Source organism: Cydia strobilella, chromosome 2 (assembly GCF_947568885.1).
Source record: "Cydia strobilella chromosome 2, ilCydStro3.1, whole genome shotgun sequence".
NCBI classification, from domain to species: Eukaryota; Metazoa; Arthropoda; class Insecta; order Lepidoptera; family Tortricidae; genus Cydia; species Cydia strobilella.
The window spans coordinates 13,756,232-13,763,620 of record NC_086042.1 but is presented as its reverse complement, the minus strand read 5'-3'; positions in this window follow the sequence as shown (position 1 = coordinate 13,763,620).

The following is a 7,389-nucleotide window of genomic DNA, read 5'->3' as shown; positions in this document are numbered from 1 at the left end:
GACCAGTGAGAAAATATTTACAGAAAGTTGAGCGGTGTTTCAAGTTTTTTAGTGATAGCTTTTGGCATTGCTAACTTGTGATTTAGTAAAATGCTATCTAACTATAAGTATTTAGGTATCTAAGATGTGTCTAAGTAAGTTTTATACCAGCTATGAAATCAATTTGCAATAATTATGATATTTCAGATGTCAAAAGTGACACCATGGATTGTATAGTATATGACATCACATCCATTAAAAATCAATTAAGTAGTACCCTGAATATTATTACTAATTTTCATTATCTTTTTCCTGCCAAACAAGGGTAGGTACAAAATTGTAATTTTGTCTTTGACAAACTTTTCGTTTTAGTGAACGAGAGATAGTTAGATCTATCTCAGTGTCGAGGATGACCCACAAACCCACATTACTATTTAATCACATAAATATCTGGTATATTTAAATTTATTTTTACTTTAGTAGTTTTCAATTGCGACCAAGCATGGTTTGCCTCCAGCGTGGTATTGAAATCAATCAACCAAAGGATTTGCGTGTATTTATCGCCTTGATTACATTACGCATTCATGGCGAGAATTTCTGCGGACAGCTTATTATGCGTATCCGGTGAAATTGCATGCCCTGTCAAATATGGTGACTGCCATGATACAGACATTGCGGTTACTGTGATATTCACGTTTTAATTTAAGCCGAAAGTCAAGCAAGACTCTATTTTTTATGCGCGTTTACTTGGAACGATTTTAATTAATTTTGTTATTAAAAATGTAAGCGGCGCCATTAGGATTGTGCCAGGTGCTTGCTTGGATCACTGCTTTAGCCACCCGTTTTCGTTTGCAAACGTTAATCACTTTGGGTAGGTACTGTTTTTTTGTGAACAATAAACGTTGTTTCTTTAAAATATGTGTTCGGTAAACAACTAAAAAAAGTTTTTGCCTTTAGGTGTAGTTATCACACAGCACTTTTATAATCGAATTTACGATGTTCCCACTATTAGTGCTTGAGAAAGGAGACCTAGGCTCTCCGAAACATGTCGCGCGAGTGTCTCAAACAAGTGAGTCTAAACCGTGTAATTATTTAATGTTAGCACTTTTGTAGTTTTTTATAGCAAGAAAGGTATCAAGTGTTATATTAAAGTTATTCTAACGCATGAAATAAAACTATGAAAACGGATTATATCGCGTATATTGAATTTATAATACATCCCGACGTTTCGAACCCTTTACAGCGTTCGTGGTCAACGGGTGACTGAGGAAAAATTACAAAGTGCAAAAATACCCACATACTAAAATAATGAACAATCATAGACTACAAACTTTAAGGCTGGTTGTACATGCAAAATCGGTTCATAAGGCTAGTTATAGCGATATAATCCGTTTTCATAGTTTTATTTCATGAGTAACTATCGCGGTAACCGAAGACAATATTATTCTCTATCTATCTAACGCATTGCCAATTTCATTAATGTTAACATTAGGCGAGAAAATATTCCATAGCTACCTACATAAGTACCTACCATACTTACTTGTTACCATACCATACAACAGTTATAACTCTATATGAATTCAAGTGTATTTTTGTTGCTAAATTGACCTTTTGGTAGATCTTATGCTGTTGAAATAAGAAATACGAATGGTTGGTGGTAACAGGGTCAACTACACTACTCTCCTTATATAAATCCAGGTAATGCAAGAAAGATGCACGAAAACTTAGTACTTATTACAACGTTAACCGTGATGTGAACTTTAATTAAACTTGCGTTTATATTTTAACAAACGTACTGAGTACTGATTTAAACTTTCACGATTTCTACACATTCCCTAGTGCGTAAAACGTTCAAGCTGATAAACAAGACCAAGTGCGGGTAGTTCGAAAAACTCGCGCGGCTAGAATATGTTGATGTCAACTTTAGCCAGTCTTCTTCGAGACCACGGGGACAATGCCATACTCGAAGCGTCGGAGGTACTTAAAGTTAAATTACACGCGATTAAGTCCCGTTTTAGTGAATCGTAATTTAATTTATGCATTTATGGTTTTTATTATCGCTTAGGTAAGGTTTGCAATAATACATTTAACAACCAGGGCCCCTTCTAAAAGCATAATTCATGCGATATCTAAGCGATAATAAAAACCATCCAACAACATCATCATGTGATTCATTAGAATAACATATAAGATTCATTTTAAATTATTGACATGTTGTACGAATGGGTAATCTGGTACATTGTTAAAAATTGTAATTATACATATATACAGCCACTGTACCCTGTGGGCGCAGTTAAGTGTTACAGTCGAGTTTATAAATATGTATACATTTCTTAAATATATTAAATAATTTATTATTATTATTATGTTATTGATCATTTCATATTTTACGTTAAACTAATAGCATATTGCAGCACACGTACCAACAAAATCATGAATAAAAAATAATTTTGTTTTACCAAATTCTTACCACAAAGCGACCCACTAGGCAGGTTCTCTGTTCGAAGGCGCTTTTCGCTACATACGGTTTTTCCTGTGTCGCGCTGGCACTGAATGTGGCAATTTATACATTAAAGTGATCGGTAACTTCGGATGAAATTTCGTGGCTACGAATCGGTTATTAACGGCAAGGACGCCTAGATCTTCGTTACAATATAATTATTTTAATATAATTTTATGAAAATAAAGACTACTCTTCTGCTACTCCTCTGCGAATATTCACTACTTTGGTTTAATAATAACATTAACTTGCTCTTACAGGTATTTTATACAAAAGGTCTACAGCTTAAAAGCGTCGATGAAATTAACTTACGAAAATAATATTCTTCATAATACTATACTTCTTGCGTTGAGTGGTGGTCCCTATGATAATTCTTTTTTATAAGGAGTAGCTGTCACGTCAAACGTTTGTACTTAGACATTTTTTGGAAGTTTCGCATATTAATTTATTTAAAAAGTCACATTTAGTAAATGTCATATTAAGAAAATAAAGATTCCACCAAAAATATTATCATGTAAAATGTTGCCAAGACAAGACCTCGCACTGTCAAAAAGTAAAGTTATCAGATCTCATGTAGAGCCAATCTTCTAACTATACGCCCTGTAGAGTAGTTAATACCACCATAACTAGTAGGTAAATATTTAATTTCATAATTTTTGGCAATTAATTTAATGGGGACTCATCTCAAAAAGGGTATTTCTGTAAATGGTCAATCACGAGAAATCATATATAAAGTATATAAACATATTTGAAAAGAAGCAGAAACTTTTAAGAAAAGTGATAATTGTAAATATTTTAATAAAATTTAAGACCGGGTGATAGAAGTAACAGGAATTTCAAAAAATACATTAGGAAAACTATTACGTTTTACGATAACCTACAAACACTCCAGCCTTTAATTGACTCAAAACGTCTAACTGCACTTCAATTTCGTCTTAATCCCAATGATGTAACTCGTGCTGCGTTCTGCTCAGCCAAATCATCACTTCAGCGAACATGTTGCCAATGCTCGCTAATGCCTACTGGACAGAACTGTGCAAAAGGCAACTTCCGTGGTGTTTATGCTCGGATTAAGACGGCTTTAGGCACTGTACAAAAGAAGACGGCCCCTCTTAAAGAGATTGATGGTACTGTTATCAGTGATAATAGTCGCCAAATCAATCGATGGGTTGAGCACTACACGGAGCTTTATTCTCGACCAGTTGAAATCAGTCCCGTAGCTGTGGATTTAATTCCGAATCTACCTGTTCTGACTGAGCTCGATAACTTACCCACAGTCGGGGATCTTCGTGAGGCCGCATTGAGGCTTAAGTCGGGCAAGAGTCCAGGGATAGATGGCGTTCTCGCCGAGATCCTAAAACTCGAGTGCATATTGCCACTGCTTCATAATTTCCTGGGGAAATGCTGGGAGAGGGAAGTTTTGCCGCAGGATTTGCGTGATGCAAATATCGTGACCTTATACAAAGGGAAAGGTGACCGGGGCAACTGTAACTGCTACCGGCAACTGTAACTGCCCTATTAAGCATCGTCGGTAAACTTTTTGCACGTCTAGTTCTCACTAAATTGCAAAAACTTGCCGAACGCGTGTATCCAGAAGCGCAGTGTGGCTTCAGCTCCCAGCGTTCAACCACGGACATGATTTTTACTCTCCGGCAACTTCAAGAGAAGTGTCGCGAGTAGAACACTCCCCTGATGATCGCGTTCGTCGACCTAAACAAGGCCTTCGACGCGGTCAGCAGAGAGGGACTGTACGTGGCTCTAGAGAAAATAGGATGTCCCCCAAAGCTGTTGAGTCTTGTAAAATCCTTTCACGACGGCATGAAAGGTTCCGTTGTCTTCAACGGTCAACAGTCCGACTGGTTTGAGATGCGAAGAGGGGTTCGGCAGGGCTGTGTTTTGGCACCAACGTTGTTCGGCATATTTTTTCTCTGTTGCTGAAGGTTGCCTTTGGTAACACGCAACAGGGAATTCACCTGCATACAAGAGCCGATGGAAAGCTGTTTAATGTTAAGCTTCTGAAATCTCGACGCAACCGCGAGGACTTATTTCTTGACAGCATGCTCTTTGCCGACGTAGCAGCTTTCGTAGCCGAAACTCCCCACGAGCTCCAAGTTCTGCTGGACTTTTTTGTGCCCTTTTTTCTATGTCCATAAATACAAAGAAGACAGTAATTCTAGCGCAAGGCTACACTTTCCAGCCCTCCATCTCGCTGGAAGGTGTGCCCTTAGAGGTAGTCGATAAGTTCTGCTACTTAGGGTCGACCGTATCGAGCAACCTCTCCCTTATTGCAGAGGTCAATGTTCGCATCGGCAAGGCGGCCACGATGTTCGGAAAGCTTCGGACGACAAAGACCAAGATGACTGTCTACCAAACTTGTGTATTGACCATACTCTTATACGGAACCGAAACCTGGACGTCGTATGCTAATCAGGAACGAAGACTTAACACCTTCCACATGCGCTGTCTTGAGAGTGTGCTGGAGATTGCCCAGCTTCCTAGTATTACCGCGCTGCTCAAACAGAGACGCCTGCGGTGGCTGGGTCATGTGCAACGCATGGACAATGCACGCTTGCCCAGACAGACCATGCTGAGCCAAATAGCTGTGGGCAAACGTAGCGTGGGACGCCCATTACTCCGGTTTAAGGACTGCGTAAAGCGCGACATGGTTGCGTTTAACATCAACTGTGACTCATGGGAAGACCTGGCAACAAACCGCGCTGGGTGGAGGAACAGCCTGTTAAGAGGTCGCGAAACCCACGATAGGTCCTGGTTTCAAGACTTGGCCCGAAAACGCGCAATAAGACACATGCGCGATGAGGGTCGCCTCGCTGTGGACCCTCAATGTACTTTTGCTTGTCATAGATGTGGACGATTGTGCCGTTCAAGGATCGGGTTATTTAGCCACGAGCGACGTTGTCGCTAGACAACACAACTCATGGATGCTGCTTAAATCACCTGTAAAGATGGACAAGGCCTCCCTCCTCCTTGCATCGGTTTCCTCATCACTGAGGGTCTTGGTCACTTCTAGGGAGCAGCTTCTCTTGGACAATTTGCCGCCACCTCTTTCTGTCTGTCGCCGAGTGTAGAGCACCGTGGAGCGTTACATCAAGGGCTGAGCGGATTTGGTCTCGACACCGCATTGAGCTCCTGCGATTTTACCAGTGATTACCAGCTTTTCCAGGTTATCACTGTCTTTCCTGGCAATGTGGCCAAAATACACAAGCACTTTGCGTAAGCAGACAGTGGACAGCCTGGTTGTGATATTCAGTTCATCAAGAATCGACGCATTAGTGCGATGTGCTGTCCAGTGTATGTTCATGGACAAGGCCTAATGATGATATAATTTCCGCCAGAAGTAGTAAATGACGGTGTGACGTTCTGTTTTCACATTACCTCCGGACGAATTTCAAATTCTGATTCTACTTTATTTAGATTATGACAAAAAGTCATATCGCAATATAGTCATCAACCGAATATTAAGCATAATGTAATTAAATTAGGGTTTATTTTACATTGAGACTATCGGTATCCTTAACTTTTTTTTGTGAGTTGATAAGAAAGCAGAATAGCAGTATCACCTTCGCGTGTTACCGCCGATACCCGATGTATCTTTCTAAAATCCTAAGGTTATTCTCAGAGTTAACGGACTGTATGTACTTTCCCTCACGGTCGCACGGGTGCACATCTATATAAAATACTAGGTTTTTGGTCTAGGTACTTCAATGTATGGTGGCACCGCCTATTTACTGTTTTTTACGGTCACTTTTTGGTACATGAATATTCATTTCCTTACCTCTACCTTCCATAATTATTTCTTTAAGTTTCTATTGACGTTTTCTATCAACGATCGTCATCTTGGCTAGATCCCTAGAACAGAATGATTGATGTAACTCAATGTTGTAATTACACTCGCGTGAAGTTTTTTCTACGTTTTTAATGATGCCTACCATTTTTCATCGGCTTTGCGTCGCTTGTTGATTGATGTTGACTCTTATTAAACATTTTTATGAATATTTTATTGCTTATTCAAGTCGGTTTCATGCAAATCCAGGATAAATCCTATTTCATTTTTTCTCTGCTTGCATTTATTACTTAAGCAAGTCTGATTGATAAGAGCACATTTTGCAAGCTGCTTCAGTGTTAGTTAAACAAAATTATACTTGACTCCCGGAACCTAAACGGTTAGAAAGTTTCATTGTAACAAAGTCAGGTAACATAATAAAACGGCTCCAATGTAATCATTGTGCGTTTTGGTCTGAAACTTTGCAATTTTATGCTATGGTAAATATTGATTATATTTACCACATGGTAAATATAATCATTCAGAATCAACGAATTTGAGTGGTACGAGTATGGTTTATTTTTCTTATTTATTTTCATGTTCCAATATTTATACCTGCGTACTTAGGAAGGTTTTGAAGTAGGATCAAGTTTACCTACATGGTCACAAAACAAACCAACAAAAACATTTTAAATCGCCTATTATCATGCGTGAGCACTTATAAGACACTTTAACAGTATTTTTAATTTTCTCTTAGGTGTCAGTTATTAGATTATACGCAAACGCTAACTCCTCTAATGAGCACATTAATGACTAGCGCTGGCAAAACCGAACTAAATTGTAGCATTCCGGGTGCTATGGTTGCAGTAAAGCTTGAATTTTGAATAAATTATTCTGTTTGTACGACCTCTGATTCAGGCGTTTCAGTTGAACTTCATCACACAAAAGTATAAAATGTGCTATGTTTCAACTGCACCTTATTAATATTTTACGATGTAAAAATATACAACTTTAATTTTAATCTCTACTACAGGAAATTAAACTCGAAGGCAAAAGCGATTCGTGTTTACGGCGTTAACATTATATACATAAAACAGGTAGCTCGAAAGTAATACCTTATTCCCCGTGT